General features: G+C 38.6%; 1 protein-coding gene across 6 annotated transcripts in view; it reads left to right on the top strand.

Annotated features, from left to right (window-relative positions):
- Positions 1-23,088, top strand: part of LOC129775573 (calcium uptake protein 3, mitochondrial) — a 164,432-nt gene that overhangs the window by 121,020 nt on the left and 20,324 nt on the right. The gene's annotated exons all lie outside the window — the stretch shown is intronic.

Below are 23,088 nucleotides of genomic sequence, written 5' to 3'. Positions count from 1 at the left end.
CACGAACGGTATCTTTTTCTCTTCAAGATACGCCAGCGTCTTCTTGGCGTAATGGGAAGACGCCTTGTCCGGCCAGAAGACGTACTTCCCATCCGCGTGATGCTCGTTCAGGAACGGCAGCAGGATTTTATCGAGGCACTCTTCTCAATAGATTTGTTGGTTGTTTGCCAGACCGCTCGGCTTAAACCAAGGCTTTGAAATGACCCGGTCGGAAATGGCGATGTGCAACATAACCTTTTTTTCAAACTTGTGCTTGTATTTCACTTCAGGCGGTGTGGATGACTTGTCGCTGGAGTAGTAATTATCATTTCCTGGAATATGCGTTTTGGACAGCGGAAAATAGCTTTCGTCGTCCAGAACGAAAGACGTCCCGCGGTATTTTTTGGTCATCCACCGACACTGTGATATAACCGTCTCAATCTGCTCCTCCGTGTATTCAGGCGACCTCGTCTTCTTCCTGCAGACGATTCTTTCCATCTTGAGGGTCCGATGGATCAATACGTGGGAGCAGCCATATTTCCGACCGGCATCACGCAGGCTGGTTGCGTCCTTGTTGTCAAACAGCTTCTTAACAATGTCTTCCTCTGCTTCGTCATTATCGTCACCGTACGACCACTTCCGACCTCCCGCTCTACGTTCAAGGAACCCAGGATACGATATACCGTACTGACAGGTACATTTTCTTCTTTTTCACTTTTTTCCTTGCTGGAAAAGCGTTTCGTAGAACCGTACAATGCGTTCGCGGAGCTGTTTCGACGCCATCTTTGCTTTGACTAAATTCAAACTAGCAAAACCAAACACGCCTACTGTTTCTAGGGAGCCCAAAGAGCAATTTTCTTGGAGAAAGAAAATTTTACGCTCTTTATTTGAGTTACTGAAAGGTATTGAAAAAATTCTCATTTTTTATTTAACACACGTTAGTACACCACACCCAGCTGGTCCCATCAGATAGACAGTATAAGCTTTTGGCCGTGAATATTCCGCGCGGCTGTCGATTTTGATGCATGACCGGGGTAAACATACGTTGCCCAACGTTTAGGATTGTCATAATGGACCCACTTTTCATCGCCAGTAACAATTCGATGCAAAAAAAAACCTTACTTTTATGCCTTTGGAGCAGTAGTTCACAAGTGAAAATAGCGATCGACGTGTCGTGGCTTCAATTCATACGGCACCCAATATAGGACATAGGACATTTCGAATCATTCCCATTGCTTTTAAACGATCGGATACGATTTGCTGAGCTACTCCAAGTGTATATGCAAGTTCTTGTTGCGCTTGTGAACGGATCTTGATCCAGTACAGCCTTCAATTCTTTATCTTCAAACTTTTTTGGCGGTCCGGAACGTTCTTCGTCTTCCAAGTCAAAATTACTACTTTTAAACCGTGCAAACCACGTCTAACACGTTCGCTCAGTTGGAGCATGGTCACCATAAACTTTCACCAAAATGCGATGACTTTCCGCAGCTTTTTTCTTCATATTGAAGTAATGAAGTAACACTCCCCGCAAAAACACTCTCGTTGGTACGAAATTCGACATTTTCGAAGTGGCAAAAAACTATGTTGTTTATGCTTCAACTTTTTGACATATACTGAAAAAAAACGCGCAATGACGGTAGCTTTCCAACGAATGTATGGAAATTTGATTCACTTGAATAATAATCAAGTCATGCCATCTGTTGTATACCGAAAAAAATTACCGGTACACCTAATATATATAACGTAGTTGTACGATATAGCGTTCTGTTCATCGCTCCACAACAGCAAGGGTTTTGTCGTTCCGAGAGTTGTTCGCGATCGTCGAGTGGAGAGGAATTGGGTTTCAGCAGCTCGTGGTATGAAACGGCGATAAAAGTTTATCGTCCCACGCTTCAGCTGTTTAGTCCACCTTGATTGGTTTTGGTTTGATGCTATCCTGAGTGAATTGACCGAGCGATTTGACGTCCGGTTGACCGACTTACGGTCGTTGATGATGAGTCCATTATCACCTAGCCGATTGAATAGTGCATGCAGGTGCTGCTTGTGCTGTTTGACGTCGACGGATATATGTGAATGCAAACAGCCTGATAGGGGTTGTGATGGCGGTATTCGGTATGTCCTCGGATGCGACGGGGATCTGGTGTTATGCTCGCTGGTGGTCTATCCTACCGTGCAAGATGTAGCGGTCCGACACGATCATTGCGTTGAGTCATCTGTAGTCGCCGCAGGGTCGCCAAGTTTCGTTCGACTTTTTCTCCATGTGCAGCGGTCTGACTCAGCAGCTTGGAATTCCTTGATCCATCAGAAACAAACACTCAGCTTCAGCCTCATTCAGTTTGACTACCACAGAAAACCGATTGAACTGAAGACTTTAGTGAATGATCTTAACCTTTGTGGGTCTTTGGCTTAGGTTGAGCACAGTGATATCTTGGATTTCTTTCAGGATGTCGGCGAAGAATGAGTTCACGCCGTAGTTGGTGATCATCGGCTGCGAAACTGCGTTGATGTTATAGCCTTCCAGGTTGGTTCGGTTATCGATGAGTTTGACGCATTGCAGGTCCGCGAGAAGATCGTGGTGTTTCAGAAAATCGTCGTGGATGATGGGGGACTCGACATCTGCAATATTGAAAACCCAGATAAATTGCCAATGGAAACCAATTTCGATGTTCAGGCATTTGATTCCGTACGTATTGAGGGTGCTTCCGTTTGCGAAGTTCAGTTGTTCACGTTGCGTCACGCAACTTGCGTGAGAGAAATCACCAACATTTCGGCTCCAGTGTCGATCAGAGAATGCTGGTATGTGTTCTGTTCTCGCACGTGGATCCTCCAGATGTATCAGCACAGTGCTTTTTATGTTCGATGTTTCGTCTGCGGCGGCGAGAGCTTGGATATAGGGAGCTGCACACGATCTTTTTTTTCACGACGAACGTAGGTTTCGACGTTTCCGTCGTAGAAAACGCACGGGACATACGGGTTGTTCACTTTCTGATTCTCGCACTTGGTGACTTTTCTTATGTCGGTAATGAAACAAGCAAATCCATCGACAAATCCCCTTCGATTGGCTCGGAATAGTGTTACGTTATTTTACAGAAATGTTCCCAAATCGGGTGCGGGAACGTCCCCCCTTGCGAAGTTCACCGGAAATAGCATCTCCGTCGGACGAATGTGGGTAACAACAAGGCATTGCAATGCATTTAAAGGACTTTTCCATACTGATGAAGCAAGTGTCGACAACTTTCGGCTTCACTTGGCAAGCATTGCCTCCATCCTCAGTCTGGCTACAACCGTTCGTGATTTACAACGGTGTGATTTGTAGAGGTATTGCGGAGAGCGCTTATCGTGAATTCGCATTACGATAAAACCTAATTTTTCGGGGTACTTCGATTATCTATCGAGCGTCGGGGTCACATCGCTGAATCAATACACTACATTGGTACAGTAAATGTTCCGAAGTTTTAGCTCCAAAATTAAAGAAACTCATTGGAATTGACATGTCGATTCCAGTAATCCCAGCTCCTGTAGTATTTACCAATTTTAGACAAATCGGTATAACACAGAAGGAATCCTTAACGAGTTTTGCGACCACATTCTTCCCATAAGATACGATTGAATTCAATCACTTTGAAGGGAACACTGAATTTAGTTCTTTGTTCTCATTCAGTCTTCATCCATACTTATTAACGTTTCAGTTGAAAATCACACAGCTGTATTAAAGGAAGATTGGTTGGAGCAAGATGCAGCCGATTTGGCTGCATCAACTCTGAAACATGAAATACCCTGTGGTTTATCTGAGCACTATAATGTTATTCAACCATTTTGCCAAGAAAAGTCCAACATGGCGGAAAAATTATGTTTGTTGTTCTTGCGTTTGAATTAGTGTTCCTTGTTTTAGTTGGTATAAAGAAACGCTCGATTAGACAAATGAGCAACAAAGCAACAGGATAATCCCTCATTGACAAAACTCGAAGAATCGAACATCCTAAGAAACGCAGCTCGATCTCCATTGTGGCTTGAAATTCCAAGGTTCCGCTTCATGTTTCGGACACTCTTTAAAAATGAAAATAATAATTTTTCGATTATTAAGCATTAATTTTAAATTTTTAAAGAGTATCCGAAATATGAACCAGAACGGTATATGTGAGACTGCCATTATTTATTTTATTTTGCATTCAAAATTTCCGTTATCGAGTGGTGAGGATAGGGGCTACAGTTGTCTGCTGTCAGTCAGTGCTTCCCAGAGTTTTGAACATTTCCGGTGATGAGCAAACCCTTTTGAAGTTTTCTGAATATTTTTTTTAAGTTATACATGGTTGTGGCATTGATCTGGGTTATTTTCCAAAATACAGTCCGCTACCACATCTCCAGCATTTGAATAAGCTTTTTTTCGAGTAGATAAAACTATTTGAACATCCAAAGCATTTTGCACACTCACAGCATTTATCCTTGCCTATTGAATCAGATTAACCGTACATTTTCATTGAATTTACGAGACATCAAGATTCACACGCGACGACGAATAACACATCTTGCAATCCGTCCATCATCCACCAGCGCACCATACCGCGCATGATCTTCCGCGCACTATGTGACGCTACATTCTGCGAATCGCTGCCCAAATCTCCGTGTCTTCCGTGTCCCCAAGATCTAAACACGTCGATAGTCGACCGCCGATCGATCGGCATGTTCGCTAATCATAGCGCGGAAAAGTACGCATATAATCATAAAAAATGAACGGCTTCATCGTCTTATTATGACGGCTTCTCTCTTCCTATACGCAATCGACGCGAAGCTCAGTGCCTTTTCTAAATGCGCTTGTTTCGATATCTGAGAGCATGGCTTTCGATGTTCGATTAAGTCATTAATCGACCATATTTATGGCGTCGATTTACAAGTGGCTCGCAGTTGTCAGTTTAGAAGAAGGAAAAAAAACAACCAAACCAACTGCCGTTGCCGGAGGGAATACTCCCAGGAACGTATCGATTCGGCAAACAGCTTAAACGTACAGGTCTTTCAAAACAAAATTTGATCTCTGTCTGGTTTGCTTTGCGGGGAAGCATGGAAAAAAGAGCTGGCACAAATCAAATAAATATTGATAATAATATATACTTTGGCGTCGGCAAATGAAAAATTGGCCCTAAATGTAGATATTTGTAGAAATCATAAGCGATTATAGTGGTCTTTTTTGGGAATATGAGAAGTGTGCTTTTGCGTGCGAACATGTTTTCACTTCATTTGAAATTGAAAGGCGATACAAGGAGCATCAATTATGCTTCAAACGTATCACATACAATTTATTGGAGTTTTTTTTTTTCTTAGGATTTATTGTAGTTATTTTGATATTTTTTTTCATCCAAATTGTTTTTGTTAATCAAAATCCATATCCTAAACCCTTTTTATAATCATAGATGTTTTTATTCTACCAAAAAAACTCAAATCACGGGACTGAGGAGCCAAATTTGTTTTCGTTCAAATATCAAGGTGATCCAAGCAGTTCAACATATCCGAATCCAATGAAAGGTTTGATTTGTTAGCGTCCCTGTCTGCTCCATCCAAATTTTCCTCTTACAAAAGCCGAGACCATCTGAAGATTGTGCTCGAATTGTTCAAAGGTAGGATGGAATTCTATTCTCAACAAATGTATCGTTTCAATCACGTGTTTAAGATGGAGAAGCAGAAGTCATACTGTTCAGAAAGATGCAAGAGACTACACACAAGCCAATTCATTGTTTAGCTGAACTTTTTTATTTATAATTCATTTCCGAGGATCAGAGACAAAAATTGCGATTTGGTGTGGTAACCGTCCATGATGAAAAAGTTCGCGCTGTGTTTGGCATTGGAATTTTGTTTGGAAATTTTCGCGGTTTCTAATGACTCCGATATAATCAACCTTCCATCCGCCTTCAAGACACCCGTTCGAATCCCCATGGTAGTTCATTAACACTTCTGACTTATCGTGCCCGACACTCTGTTTATCTCACTGACATCTTCTCATTATGCAAACACACTTTTGGATTCTGTTGCGCGATTACGTTACAACCATTTCTAAAAAATTAGCTCCAATGATGGATGCTGTGGTCCATGGAAAGATTAAACTTGGCCGCTGGTTTAACCGTATGATGTTATTTTTGTTTTCATTTGCCCACCATCCCCGTTTTTTTTTCACCAATGGAAGCCGATTCGGTGCTTCCGACAAAAGAGCTCCAACCCTCCGCGGGCGGCTGCTTGTGCGCATAATTCATTACCTCGTTACAATTTGCATGGTTGAACCGAAAATTGTCAGTACATTCGAGAACAAGTATCTGGGAGGGGTTACAGCAGCAATGAGGTTGTGCACTGGCAGATTGAACACGGTTTACTCTCGATTCGACCGATGCCCGTTTGTATGTGTTGAAATTTGGATCGCGTCGGGTTTCTGGAGCCAGTGTTTTCTTCGGACCCCAACGAAAAACTGCGAGGAAAGACGACCGCTTTTGCCGAACTTGTCAGGAAGGATCGCCATAACCGGTAATTCTTGCGCTGATAAACGTTTATCTTTGATTTATGTAGTTGGTTCTTGGATAAACGAAAGAAAACACTCGCCCGGATATCGGCCAATCCGGCGAACCTTCAGTGATGCCTTTAAATTAATGAGCGGAGAAAATTTGCTTTTGCCGCATTCCCAACGGCGACCCATCGAAACTGTCGAAGTCACGTGAGAACGCCAACGTTCGGGAGTGGGAGAAATTTGCATTTTTTACTCAATTACATCGCGTGGCTTACATAAGGCGAGATGTTTAGCGTTGCATGAGGCACCGAAAAAACCTTGACATTGAAATATACGAAATGAATGATCGGAAGGTATGTACACGATCCTTTTGGCTGCAGGGAACATTACTTGCGATGGCAAGATATTTTTGGTCGATCTTCAACAAGGCCCAACATCCCTGACCCCGAAAACAAAAAAACGGGTTCCCGTGGTGTACTGTGCAGCCCAACAAGAAACCGAAAGTAAAATTAGCCTCAACCACAAGTGAGAACCAATCGGGGGCTATCGATGGTTTTTTCTTGTCCATGGATGACGGCGTGAATTGAACGTTTCGCACCTTTGCAAATTAAGATTCGTTATGAGCCAATATTTCAACGTGTAAGCGATCGGTATAGAAAACACCAAAAACACATAATAGTGCTTTGAGCGGATGTAATGGGCACCATTATTCATTCAATCAATCGTGCCTCTGGTGGTACGGATCAATTTGTAACGGGAGTTATAACGATGGTTTCTGACAGATCAATTATTGATTTTTCGGGTTATAATTGAGCTATCGAAGCTCACAAAAGAAAGACCATTTTTCAGTGTGATTGGAAAAGTCAAAATCCTTTCAACATATGTGTATCGATCTGCGTAATTGCATAGCAACAGATGCATTCCACCAATCAACACGAACTTTTTAGGAGTATTTTCTAATTTCATATTTTTAGTTTAGCTCAAACTTTGCCAACTTGTTCGGCACTTGATACGATGCCATTTTACGGTATTAGTTTTTTAAATACGATCACTACTAATTTTTGAAAAGGGCCTGTGCAAAAAAATGGTATCATTTCAGAAAATAAACTATAATATCTAAACGGGTTATTTGATCGTGGCAAAGTTATAGATTATAATTTTCCACTTCTAAAAAAGTACACACTGAAAAAATCTTATTTTTTATCGAAAAAAAATACAATAAAATTTGAAGATAGATTATTCCAAAAACTACTTTTTTTTTAAATTTCAATTTTTGACACAATAAAGCCCATGTTGTCTCCAACAACTAGTAGAAATTTGATCCAGAAGTTTCTAAATTAGAAACTATAATACCTTAAAAATTCTCGTCAAAGGATGAAATGTAGGAAATTGTTTGAATTGTCATAAAAAATGCATTTTTTTTCAAATTACATTGAAAAAAATGATTATTTTGAAAACTGGAATTCATTTTTCTCAAAAAAGTTTTTTCTAACTCTCAAAAAAATCATGCGAATTTTACTAACAATTTCCAAAACTTTTACAGGGAAAAATATTTTTGCAACAAAAACTTTTTCATGCTTTCTTTGAAAGAATTACAACTGATCCTAACTTTGTTTAAAGTCAAAATAGTGATATAGTGTATTCGACAAAGTTCTAGATATTATTAGAATATGGACTTTTGTCGAAGATGCCAACTTTCTATTTTTTTTTAATTTCTGGAATATATGGCATTTTTGTAGACTCCTGGACTTTTGGAGACTCCTGAAAAATTGATGACTTATTGGTTGACTCCGATGTATGGATGACTTGTTGGTAATCGTAAGGGCCATTCATACATATTTTTTCAGAATTAATAAAAAAAAACATTTTTTTAAGAAAAAGGAATTTTTATTTTCAACATATTTTTCATTCAATGATTTTTTTCAATTGTTTGATATTATTTAATGAAAATATACATTATTTCCTACATTTCATTCTTTAACCAACATTTTATTGGTCTTATAGTTTTTGAGTGAGAAATTTCGAGTGAAAATATATTAGGCTGTCAAAAAAGTCCTGCGGTATTTCCGCGAGGTGTCGTTGTAAGCGCGTAGTTCTAGTTGTATTAATTGTATCGAGTCATACTATAGCTTGTTGGAAAGGTATTTTTGCGCGCTATAAGTTGTTCGTGAGTTATAGTGTCGCAAATATGGAGCAAAATAAAGAGAAAATCCGACATATTTTACAGTACTACTATGACAAAGGCAAAAATGCATCTCAAGCTGCCAATAAAATTTGTGCAGTTTATGGACCCGATACAGTTTCCATTTCCACCGCACAACGATGGTTTCAACGTTTTCGTTCTGGTGTAGAGGTCGTCGAAGATGCGCCACGCTCCGGAAGGCCTGTCGTCGAAAATTGCGACAAAATCTCTGAATTAGCCGAGAAAGACCGGCATAGTAGCAGCCGTAGCATCGGCCAAGAGCTGGGGATAAGTCATCAAACCGTTAGTAACCATTTGAAGAAGCTTGGATTCACAAAGAAGCTCGATGTATGGGTGCCACACACGTTGACGCAAAAAAACATCTTTGACCGTATCGACGCATGTGAATCGCTGCTGAATCGCAACAAAATCGATCCGTTTCTGAAGCGGATGGTGACTGGCGATGAAAAGTGGGTCACTTACGACAACGTGAAGCGCAAACGGTCGTGGTCGAAGCCCGCTAATGCGGCTCAGACGGTGGCCAAGCCCTCATTAACGACCAGGAAGGTTCTGCTGTGTGTTTGGTGGGATTGTCAAGGAATAATCTATTATGAGCTGCTTCCCTATGGCCAAACGCTCAATTCGGACCTGTACTGCCAACAACTGGACCGCTTGAAGGTAGCACTCATGAAGAAGAGGCCATCTTAGATAAACAGAGGCCGCATTGTCTTCCATCAGGACAACGCCAGGCCACACACTTCTTTGGTGACGCGCCAGAAGCTCCGGGAGCTCGGATGGGAGGTTCTTTTGCATCCGCCGTATAGTCCGGACCTTGCACCAAGTGACTACCACCTGTTTTTGTCCATGGCGAACGAGCTAGGTAGTCAGAAGTTAGCCACAAAAGAGACCTGTGAAAATTGGCTATCCGAGTTTTTTTGCCAATAAGGAAGCGAGCTTCTATAACAGGGGTATTATGAAGTTGGCATCTCGTTGGGAACAAGTCATCGAACAAAACGGCGCATATTTGACTTAAAACAGATTATTGTAACTAATTTTATGAACAAATGAAAATTCAAAAAAAAATACCGCAGGACTTTTTTGACAGCCTAATATATATACAATCTTCGAGGAAGAATAATTCAATAAAAAATTATCGCACCACAAATCAAAAGGCAGTTTTGAAAACTCCAATAAATTCTGCACAAGGATAATTGGTTACTTTGAAGGAAAAAAAAATTTAAATTTTTCGCATCGATTTCAATGAAGTGCCAAAAACAGGATATTTATAGTGCTTTAAAAAAACCAATGTAATTCTGCAAACATCACAGTAAGTTCTAATGTTTGCAGGTAAATTTGTAGCCTAGTGTATTCTCTCAACATATGTGAACGTTTCATTTCGATACGTTCAGCCGTTTTTTCTAGCCAATTTTTCAAAGTTTGTAGTAAATTAGAGGAGCATTTAATCGCAAATCGTATCAGAAGTACAAAATCCTATGCGACTTTAAAAATGAACGATTCGTAACTTTCATCTTCATAAGTTTGTGGATGAAGAGTGCGTGTATATATGGAATCACAGTATAATCACTCCTCACAATATTTGTTTGTATCCCAGCCGATATGAAATATGAATCATGCAAAATCATTAATTTAATTTTCTTTTTTATGCCTTTTTAATGATAAATTCTGTGATGTTTAACCCAAATTTATATTTTATCCTCTACAGATAACAGTGATACAAAAATTTTCATTAATGGATTATTATAGTTTTGATTTATTTGAATGCTTCAATATTAAAAATATAGTTAAAAAAATTCCTATCGCTTCTCTCACTGAAACGAGAATTTGCGCTACAGCGGACAGTGTTAATTTGAAAGATTATGTTTTTACCTAAATTTTGCATGCAGTCCAACCGTGGCAAACTGCGGAAACAAAACTTTTAAGATGGTTTTCTACAAAAAAAATACCTTTTTTCCTTATTTTTTTGTCCTAATATGGTCAAATTTTACAATATGTCATGAAAAAGATTTGTTTTGTATAGTTTATCGAACAACTTTTCCGTTGACGCCAGAAAAATCCAAGCTATCAACGAAGCTGCAGAGCGTCAAAGAAAGTCAGTATGCCAGTCTTTGAAAAGTCATTAAAAAATCAAATTTCTTGATATTTCGCCCAAATTTGGAATTGAGCACATGAATATTATAGCAAGAAAGGAAAAATATTACGAAACAGCTGAGGAAATTTTCATTTTTTGCCTGATGCCCAGCGATTCCCCACTGTACAAAGGTTTCCGAGTAACAATTTTCGAAATAAAATTAATGCGTAATGCATACCACCTCTAATAAATTACTCTTCAGTCGGAAAAATCTTTCTCCTAAGCAAAATGCATCATGAAACAAATCAAAGCCGCTTCAATTTGGCCGGTCCGTCATTTGGCATGAAGCCGCTCATAGGTATCCAAGACCCATTTTTTTAAACTGATTATTCTCAATATCGTTATATACACTTCGAGGCAGGCTTCAATTTATTTCAACAAAAGATTCTCGTTTACGAAAACTGGCTCTTCGAGGACTTCGTATGTCCACCAAACCTTTCACGAAAGTACAGATTCGATTCACTGCGATTGCTATAGGTGCCGCTACCACAATAGTATCGATTTTGAATTTTCTGTTGCCGATCTGCAGAAAAAGTTGAAAACCGTCGCTTCCGTGTAATCGATCCTGATGGCTCAATGCCATCGGAAGAATTTCGCAAGGTGAAAAAGACTGTTTTTGTCTATAAACCAAAACAACTAAGCTCACTATAGCATACCATTTTATTTATTTGTGGAGGCGATCTGGCGTAGTGGTAACATCCATGCCTCTCACGCTAAAGGTCACGAGTTCAATTCTCACTCCCGACATTCTTCCAAAAATGGAAGTAAAAAGTGACGAACCAGCCAAATGAGTTGAAAATCACTATAATACAGATAAAAAAAAAAAAAAAATTTTATTTATTACTTAAAACTTGGAATAACGGTGGAAACAACTTTATCGGTACACTTTCTAAATAAGAATGGATTCGGTACGGAATCATTTTAACTACAAACATAATTGTTTATCCGTCTCTTGCTCGCGCATAACATCCCTAGCCAATCAGCGTCGCTCTTGTTGTTGTGTTGGTTATGCCTCGTTCGCTGGTTGGTACATACTCTGCTGATGTAAGGTTAGGGTAACACGGGGTGATTTGGTCATATGGGGTGATTTGGACCACCCCTTTATCTCAAAAATTACGGCTCAACTTGGATTTTTTATAATATCATTTCCTTCTATTGTTGAACAGTATGTACCTAAAGTATAAAAATTTTGGTAAAACTCCACAAGTAGAGGGAAACGGTAGCATAAACACAGCAAGCACTTTGATCGTCAAAAAATGTGAGATTTCCGATAGTGGTTTTAAGGTTTTTCCCGCTAATTAAACAAACTTTTCGTGTATTGTGCAGTAAAGTTCTGTTCGCCTACAGAAGAGGAACAATTTGATGTAGCGAAACTGTAAGTTTGATAACAATAAATGAAATTAATTGCATTTTAATTTTTGCGTGTTGTGTGGGGTGACATGGACACGTTTCTGTGGGGTGAATTGGTCCTACAGGTTTGAGACTTTTCTTTGGTCTAATTGATTCCAGATGCCGCTGAATTACAAAAAGAGGATGGACAGACAACGTTGGAAGAAGAAGGAGCTTGAAAGAGCAATTCAGGCCATCAAGAACGGATTTTCTTTGACCAACAATGAAAGTGTTTGAAAAAGCTCGAACAACAGTGAAAAGATTCATGCAGAATTCGAGATGGTATCAATTCGATTTTTCTGGTCTGGAATCTGGCCAAGACACCTGGTATCGATCCCAAAACACTGTTAATGATTGTATTATTATCCCAAAATACTTTACATAAACATAAGCATGTTTTTTTCGATGAAACACACACTGGACCAAATCACCCCACAGACGGTCCAAATCACCCCGCATTAAATTTTAATGTCCAAAAATCATCTCTTTTATTTTATGATATATTTGGTAGATTGAAGCTTTATATAATGATTAAACATTATTTATTGAGAGAAAACAAGTGTAGCTCAGTATACAATGTAACATTTTTTATTTAGACCTTATTAGTTTGGAAATATTAGGCGATTTGCTTAGGTGGTCCAAATTCCCCCCTTTTCCCCTACATGTTGAAACATGCTTAGCTAGAGCATTAAAGAGCTGTAGAAAGAAATTGGGGAGAACACATTGTGCAAAACTTGCTTTTATTGAGAAATCTCTTCGCAGCTGCTAAGCTTGTGTGAATTTAGTAGGGCTTATTGATGGTTGACAACTTTCCGATCGATCATTAAATTCGTGCATTGTTTCCGGATTAAAAGTAGCGTCAAAATGCAACACATTACAAACCGAAAGATAAGAAGAAATTTTATCAGGAATGAGAGCTGTATTCTTCAGTTGAAAACTGAAGATGATCTCATTCCGTTGTTATTGCTATAGTTGCCACCAACATAATCGATTTCGAATTTTCTGATACCGTTCTGCGAAAATTGCTGCATGATGTAATCTGTGTATTATTTCATTGGGAATGATATTTTTGAAAGCGTTGGAGATGTAAATTTCCTAAGACATACAGAGAAACTACTTGAATATTCGATACTTCTTTTAAATTGATTTCTGTAGTTCTTCAAATCTCCAATTATGCCCATTACATTACCCACCCGTATTCTGGAATTTGTCATCGGTCGTTCAATTGGGCTTCAGAGAAAAAAAAATCCATGGTCGCTTCACATAAAGAAAGTGTTTCGCCAGACAAAATCCTAAACGTGATCCGAATCAATTATGACGCACGCTGAACGAGACCTTCCGTGTTCTGCTATAAATGAATTGGCCGTGAAAATTTAAATTTACTAAGATCCAATTTGGTATTTCTGGAAAGTACTCAAATCTCTGAGAAAATTATTTTTTTCTTGTCATTTATCTTCATTTTTTGGAAGATTTTAGTTTTGAGATTTAAGTTCAAACAAACATTGAATCGACGTATGAACTTTTTTATTTATCTATGAATTCAATTTGATATCATGTCATGACAGTCAGAGGGCCAATTCCAATGAGTCGTGTCGGACGTTATTTCGTCTGTTGCTTTGACGTAGGACTCCGTTTCTTAGTTTAGTGTGCCAAACCAGAGAACATATCATGTTTCTATGAAAAAGTTATAACATTAATAACTTTTTTGTTGCGAACGGATTTTTAAGAATTAAATACCATTCGAATCGTATATTGTCTAAGATTTATAGTATGCATGTTGTAGATGCATAATAACACTGTTCGCAAATAGTTTAAATCGACTGAGTTGGAAACATTTTTATTTTACCGTACGATGGTGCTGTGCTAGCAAAACGGTTCAAACTATGCTTATATTGGAATATTTATGTATGACTTTGCATTCTATGAGTTTCAAGAAATCCATGTTTTTTAAAAAATATATAAAAATCAATGAAAAAAACCTTGAGAAAAGTTTAGTTGGATATATCGAGATCCAAAAACTACAACCAAAAATACAATGGATAAATCTCATATATAAAAAATCGTAGACAATTTAATACCCAATAGTTTTTCAGTTCTTTTCAATTCTGTACAATACAATTTAAAACACCGACAAAACGGATTAATGATGTGATGTAACCTAAAAATCTCCAATTTTTATAGTAGTCGCTAGAATGATTTACGATAGTCGATTTCTTACACTGTGTATTATTCCTAAAACTAACACCTCAAACCAAATGATTTTGTCATTTTCTATAATAAAAAAATATGAATAAAGTAAAAGGATACCTAACACCATTGTTATTAGCTTTCAGCTAGTAATAACCGCACCTCGGTGAAATCTGTTTGGTTATGATAATGCAACTGCGCACTGCCTTCCTCTGTCATTTTATTATTTTGACACAAATAGCGTTATTCAGTAAATATTTGCCTTTTTCGTCAAAGTTTCAAATCTTACATTCGAGAGAATTCTACTCAGATTCGAAAATCGGACCAGAAGTGAAAGATCGATTCAATTTCAATGGCAGTCGTCTTCTGTAAAACGTGATTTCGCTCGACCCCATGAAATAATAAAGCAAATCATTCAATGCAAAATGTCAGTCTTCGATAGCTGCATAGCAATAGTATGATTCCCAGAGGTTCTTTTCTCGATGAACTCTCGAATGGCAATGTTCTTCAACTTACTATCCAGGCAGCCTTTTTCAAGCTTTTAACAGCTAATATCCTTATTTGGTCACCGTTTTTTTCTGAATCTCAACATTCATCCTCATCTAGAACAGGGAATTCTCAGAATAAGTCTTCCGTGAGAACAAATGCACGCGTGCGCTATGGGATATACCGTTCAGTCGATAAATCATTCCTAATTAGTTTGTCATTGAAGGTATGTTTTCCGTAGTGAATTGAGACAAAACCTTTGGCATGTAGCAACCATAAAAAGGATTAAGAAATCTATGCATAGATGATCGATTGCTAGAACCGTTGTGCATTCTTCTGCGTTTGTTTCCTACCGCACATCCATTGGGACACAACAATTTATCTGTCTACATTCTACCTGAATCCTAACCGTCCGCGTGGCATAAATCAATAAACATAGCTTCTCTGATTGTTTGTTCTTCCAAATCGTCGAATCGCTATATTGAGAACGTACTTCGAACGTATACCGGGTATGTTTAAAAGGTGCCGTGAATTGGGTTAATGGCTTTGAAAAGCACGAAAATTAAATAAAATTCAACGCTCTGCACTCTCACGGAAGCCATTTGGTGTGATGAAAAGAAAGTATTTACGTGGCCGAATGAGCAATGTTTCACACTCCATTAAAAAGGATACTTGGATACGCTCGAAGGGAAATAGATAATACTGCCGCTCCTTAATTGCGCTTAAAACGTGTACCCAAATCAAGTGCTTCTCGGCTCATCAAGAACGAAGACCTCCTGCCCTATAACACATTTGCTGCACGAGTTAATGTGCATCTCAAACTTGTCAAAACAAAAACTTATGGATATTTATGAGTTTCGGTTTATGCACTACCCCTATGTTATTATTTTCTTCTTCCGCTCGGAGACGCACTTATGCTTCACTTCGGTGCTCCTTAGCTCTAATTTGTTGAAAATAAATAATACGTTTCGATCACCAAAGGACTCATGGCATCCTGACCTTTTATTTGGAAATGCCAGGAAACGGTCGATTACCTCGTTGAAATGTATCCTCAATAGTTCAAACGAGCAAAGTCGATTTAACGCCTCCAGTTGGGGCAGTTAAAAACCTCCATGAACCGGAAATGAGATCAATATAGCTGTTCAATACTAATGGCTGTGAATATACGTTTAACTACTATTTTGTCACCGATAAGCACGCTAAATGAGTTGATTGGTCTGCAGTTTTATAAATAAAAATCAACAAAATCACATAAATGACAGAGGAGCACGCCATTAACCAGCGGGGAGATATACTCAGATAAAACAGCAGATGACATGGTCGACATTTCTGTGGCACCAACGTGGCGTCAAGCTCGAACGAACTGAATGTTGAAGCGAATTTCCAGTTCGATGCGATGAAAGAGCAGCATATCTTGGATCATTTCAGACCAGCGTGGGCAGATCAAACGCGACAATCCGTCGATATATTATTATTGATATCAGTTGCTTCGGGTAATGGGAATCTGGGATGGGAATCAGATTGAAATTGAACTGATTTTGGGCATCGATCGGAAATGGAAGAAGGTAAACGGTGGCCTATATCACTTCATCCACACTAGGCGGGTTATTGAGATGACAGCTATGCTGTGAATCGTCATTTTACGACTTCGACTCATCTGGCTGACATGCACGCCCTTGCTCGTTGACCTACCTAGAACGAAACTGTCCACTTGGTATATATATACTTCTCTTTGTATGAAATTGAGATGAGTACAAATGGAGGTTGAAGTTTTCCATCATGATGAAACTAGAGAACAATATAATAAAAATACTTACATTTCTTTTTGCACCCAAATTATGTCATTTTCAAAAACCACCACATTCCAATCGTATCTAAATAACTCATAACCAACGACGACGTCTACGGTTTACTCTGTGGTAATAAACTTTGGTTATGGAGAGCTCTAACGGAGAATAACCAATAATTTGGGATTATTTTGAACCTGGCCTCCATCACATACTACAAAATCAAACATCGAGAAGGTAGCAGTGGGCGTTCCACAGGTATAATTTACAAATAAATTGGTCTGACACATTGCCGCCTTCCGAAGTAACATTTGATTTCTTTAATTCATATTTCACGCATGTAGGGTTTGATGCTTTGGATTGCGACTTACGTTTGCTTAATATTTCTACTCGGGTTTATTCCGCAAATTACAGGATGTGTTTTTAGGCATGAATTTGAATTGTAATAAAATAATAATTTAATATTCAACTTTCTTCGACAGTTAATTCTTTGCCATTTTTTTGATATTAATTCCGGCATATGGTGTGGCACCATATTGTGACCAGTTGCACCGTCTTGTTGAAACCACAGCCACGTTGAGGGTGCTCAATTTTGGAGCAAAAACTCGGTGATCATGGCCCGGTTGCGTTCACCACTCACTGTTGAATTTCTGATTCACTGCCCAGAATAGCAGCTCATTTTTGTTGAAGAAAAACGAACCCGATAGAATCAGTCCATAAAGCACACCAAACAGTGACGTTTCAGACTGTAACTGTGTCACGGCAGCAGTGATTCTCTGTAGAAAGGATCTATCGAAAAAATAGCTCTGTTTTTGCTGGAACCACGTATATTGATTATGTTAAAAAAAAATAGACGCGTACATTCTGTCAAATATATGCCGGGAATATGTGTTTTTAAAGAGAATGCTTTATTGAAGATCTAAATTCAAAATAGGCCCTTTCCGAAGCAATACACTTTTCTAACGAACAATCCTGTCATCGAAACACTTTTTAAAACTGAATCCAAGAATTGCCTTCAGTTCAGGCAGCGAATTCGTTTTTATGTCTTCAATGCTGTCAAAACGGGTTCCACGAGGCGATAATTCGAGTTTCAGTAATAAAAAAAAGTCACACGGAGCCATAGAGAGAGTACGGCGCTCGTTCGATCGCATTCGTGCCATTTTCTATCAAAAATTCGTTCACAATGATCGATCGATGAGCTGGTGCATTTTCGTGATACAAAATTCCAATTCACACAGATCTGACCTTTGCGACGACGTCTCAAACGTCTCATAACGCCAAGGTAATACACTTTATTTCCTGTTCGGCCATTCGTAAGTAATTACTGCTCGCTGTCTAGAGCGAAAATAAAAGATAAAACACGGAAAAAAAATTAGTTATACCTCTCGTCAGATCACCGATCTAGGCATTAGCAGAAAACCAAGCAACGAAACGCATATTAACTCGCAGTCTCTTATACTTATCTCTATAAAACGCAGTTGCTGTGCAGAAGCACTTATTACTTGCATGGAGAGTCGCGAACGATTGGCACAACGAAAATTCAATTTGAACATTTTCGAATTAACTCTCAGTTTTGATATATGCTGTTGAATTTTCACTGTCACTGGAAGAGAAATCATGAAAATTATTATATATACTGTTCGCCGCTGCATTACTTGCTCGTTTTTGGAGGCACACCTGGGACGAAAATAGAATGAAATATATTAGAATTACCGGTGAGAAGGTGAAGAGTTAGTTAATATTTAACTTAATATTTTTCTTCTGATTTACTTCCGTGCGCCAGTGCAAGCTCAGCACTGAGCTTCCTTTGTACAGATTCTGAGAATGAATTCAGAAGCAAACAATTTTGCATGTCCATTCAGCACGATACCAAAACAGAAACTAACGGTTGGTCGCAGCAAAGGCAGTATTTATTGTGCTGCTTCTTTTTTCCCTAGGATAGAATGATGCCCAATGGTTAACTACATTTTTTGGCGCAATGGATATATATAAATTGTGTCTCGCTGGTACGTTAGTTGCTTGTTTTGCTGCGCGCAGTTTATGGAGCGCAGATTGGCCCGAGTTTAGTCGGGAATGGAGGAATTAGTGGAGTGGGGAATTAGAATATTACTGACTCGTTTCGCACACATTTCAGAAGCGTTTTCAGTAATGAACGAATCAGCAATCAAGACGTAGTAGCTGCATCTTGCAACGTACCTTCTTCGGCTTTTTCAAGTCGTCCGTTTTGGATCACCAGAGAAATGATTATCTCAGCTGGGTATCAAATGAAGAGATCAAAGGGATCCGGTACAGATGGCACTCCGTCCTTGGTCCTCAAACGCTGCTTGGCAATGCCTCTAGTCAGCGTTTTCAATCGCTCTCTGATATCTGGTAAATTCTCTGCCAGCTGGAAGGAATCCTTCGTTTTCCCGATTCACAAAAAGGGTAGCAAAAGTAAAATAATATCGAGGAATAGCTTCATTAAGTGCTACCTCCAAGCTATTCGAGCTGATTATTTTCGATAAACGTGTTCAAAACATCGCTCACTGCATTTCAGAGGATCAACATGGCTTCATGCCATAACGTTTGACGACTACTAATTTAGTAAAGTTTACTTCGTTCATCATCCGCGAAGTTGAGCAAGGCCATCAAAATGCCATCTATACGGATCTCTCCGCTACGGCGGAAGAAAATAATTCAGGGGCTCAGAATGCAAGGGGTGTAAGTGACTTGATCGATTTCTCTTCATCGACTTTTTATTTAGTTAATAACTCAACTGCAAAAACGTTCCAATTTAAGTTTGCTATACAATCCGATATATGAGGTTCTGACCTATCTTCCACAGTGTCAAATACAGATGGGAATGTATTTGCAGCTAAGTTATGACCAAAAGAGAGAGTCGATGTAGAGAAATCGATCAAATCACTTACACCCCTTTCATTCTAAGCCCCTCAATTGGAAACAGATTCTCGCATACTTTGATGGATGAACGCCAATCGGTTGTGGAAACAGCGATTTAGATTTGCTGTTTCCACAACAAACTAGCGTTGGTGGCATAGCTTAAATAAAACTGCATTTTTTCAAAAATCAAGCCGATGGCAATGTCTTTCCATCAACAGTACACATTTTGTAGAGATCAGATTTTCGTAATGTACGCGTTTGCTGATTATACATGCAATTTTACAAAAAGTCTCGTACTGAAAATTCTTTCCTCTGGAGCTTGCCTCACTTTGAGAAATTACGGTAGTATAGCAATGCATCGCATTTACGAGCATAACATTAATAACTAAAAAATATTGTAATAGTATAGCATGAAACAGTACCATTCTAATAGAATTAGAAGGCATTCATGTAAGTTATGAATCACAGAAAACCACAAAATCCTGTTATATTTGTTTAAAATTTGTAAATTTCTCATGTGCCGTGATTTGAAATCCACACACTTTTTTAATCATAATTTGAATTCCGGACACATTTTGTCAGCAGCATTTCTTTGGGAAAAATTAGTTACTGATTTTTGTAAAGTTTTTTCTTGCATTGGATGATCGCATTATTTATTTGAGGGGTGGCAATGGATGTATGGCCTAAGTGGCAAAAAAAATCAAAACTTTGAGTGCTTTGAGGCACCCCTAAATCATATCCGATTGAGTTGAAATTTCGCACAGGTCATTTTTTTAGGCCAATAAACAAAATGGACCGCATTAAAACAGTTTCCTCAAGTATATAACTCAAATCCTAATGATTCCATTCGTGATTAACGTTCGATTTCCTTTTGTTTTCTTTCTGTACGTTGGGACGTTGCCTCTTCGTTTGCACGTGGCTGTGCGTGTACTTAATTCGCCCTGGAACTTGTTGCTATTAGAAACCATGTCATGCCCAACATATTGCATTTGATTGAACGATGGGAATGGGGATGGGATGGGAAGGGAATGAAAAATTGAGATACAAACTTGCTCTTTTGAAACTGTCAGTTGCTAACAAACTACGTATTTCGCTTCGAAATATGCTAATCGTAATGGTCCAAGATCGCGAAAACGTGGAACGCGGACGTCAATTATTATAGGAATAAAAAAACGAAAGACACACGAAATATTCTTTTTTAGGTTTTTTTTCACTTCAGTAAGCGGCCTACTGACACCTTAAAACAAACAAAACAAAGCTTGATACTGGTAATTAGCTAACACAGTACTTACGTAGAGCGATGACATACATATCAAAGATCGAAAAAAAACTAGATGACCGTTAACTTCATCAAATATGATTTTTTTTAAATAGCGTACATAAAAATCGCACAAAAAATCGTACAAAAACTGTATTTGAAAACATTGTCGAGCACCAAGACCGATCAGCATGCTTTATGTCGCGCTGGTGAACCCATTCATTCAATTATCAAAGTGATTTGACTACAAAAGCAACCAATATTGAAATAAGCATATTTACGGCATTTATTGCATCATCAGCTTTCCCTGTTTTGCCAAAAGATTTGCTTGAACAGCTTAGAACGAGCATGAAAATATTACTAAATGATATTATGCTAAGTTCAGCAAGAGTATGTGTTAGAATCAGTCAATCCGTTTTCAACAAGCATTTCCAATGTTTCCGATTTTCGAAGAAAAATTACCTATTTTTGTCCCTTTCCTTTCTTATCTCCAAGTATGCTCTCATAACAAATTCGATGTTCAGCTTAATATTTTCTTAGCATTTATTGAACTAACTCCACCTGGCTTTGCTTAAAACATTTGCTTTGTTTTAGCTATCCGTTTTTCATTTCCAGCAATTATTCGATTGAAGAAGCATTTCATTTCCTCGATTGACGTAGGTTTACATGTACATTCAGAACAGTCATTCAGATTTGCGTCAGTTTTCGATGTCGACAGGAAGCCACTGAGTTTGTCATTCTCTTAGTGCTCACTATTACTATTATTATTCGTATAGCGATCACGCCCGGTTTACTTTGAAGAATTATTAATGAAATACATTCCCAACATTAAAAAAGTAATCCTACGTAAAAAAAAACCCGCACAAGGGTAGATATACTCATGACAGCGATATTTAATGATAGTAACAACAAAATATAAGCCAATCAAACAAAATAAGAACATAAACAGTAAATATTCAAGCTTCATTCATTCACCTTATCGTCCTCGAGATGATCACGTTCATCAATCCATTATCAACAGAGAAAATCCAAATTTCATAATTGTTATAAGAATTACAAAAGTAGCGCCACATAAAAAATGATTATAATGATAACCTGATTTGAAACCTAACATACAATAGTGGCGCAATCATGCGTCCTGTTATCTTACGAACTTCTTGAGTGCTTGAGGTTTGTTTAATGTGTCCGTCTTATTTCAATCGAATCGGATTTCGATTTGATTGGAAGTAACGAAGGAATACGAAGTTTTATTGTTATTTGTATCGACGAATAATTCTGCTTGATTTGAAGACTCTCTCAACAAAATGAATAATAATGATTATATTATAGTTGTTTTATCCAAATTTGAAATGTTTGTTTTTTGAAACATATAACGATTTTCGATATGATTGCTTCATCAATAGCTATTTTAAATTCTTTCTGCCGAGAGGCACAGATTAAGGCATTATATCCGACCTTGATGACCAATTAGTCCCACTTTCAGATACTGATAAGACTCGTTTCCGGTACAAATCGATACAGAAAAGCAGTCATCTAAATCAAAACATGTAAATGAAAACATTCTACCCATTTTGTTCTCAGCTAATCTCTGCAGATTGTCAAGACTATCCATTTACGCCTATGCTTTAAAATACCACTCGAAGCTAACCATATTCCGGCCACTTCGATGCAGCTAATAAATTCGTAAAAGCCACCCAAACTTGAAACCCGCGCGGCCGCTCAAAGTGTGGATGGATGAGCACGAAAAAAAAGCTTGCTCATAAGTATCGACCGCAGTGTCCAAATAAGTCAACAGCAACACCTCTCAACCATTTCGAGCTTCTAAAACGCTTAGCATTTCCTCGAAATTGTAAATCAACGCTCCTCGCACGTTGTCGGCCAGTTTGTCACATGCAACGGCTAGGCTAGGCTGTGGTTATGAATCAGTCCTGCATCTGCCGATAATATAGTTGCCCCGGCGAATGTGGGAGCGGACGTGTCTTGGCGACCGTCCGCTGCCGCCTTCACCACTTATGTGGATATTTGATTCAGCGGTTCTCCCTAACGGCAGTCAGGCGGATCTCGTGCGCCCTTGGCCGTCATCTTGAATTATGCCATTTGTCGCGTATGGTAAGGGATTAGTCCCCTTTTTTCGATGCACTAACGTCACATGATTCTAGAAATCGCAATCGCATAGCTAGTGGCATACGTGCAATATAGCACCTCCGAGTATAGCGTTTATTTTTCGCGTTCAAGAAAATACCGCACTTTATTTAAATATATATCTAATCCACGTGATGGTGACAAACAATTTAAAGCACTACTGTC

This window comes from Toxorhynchites rutilus, chromosome 3 (assembly GCF_029784135.1).
Source record: "Toxorhynchites rutilus septentrionalis strain SRP chromosome 3, ASM2978413v1, whole genome shotgun sequence".
Lineage (NCBI taxonomy): Eukaryota > Metazoa > Arthropoda > Insecta > Diptera > Culicidae > Toxorhynchites > Toxorhynchites rutilus.
This window is presented reverse-complemented; position numbering and strand designations above follow the sequence as displayed.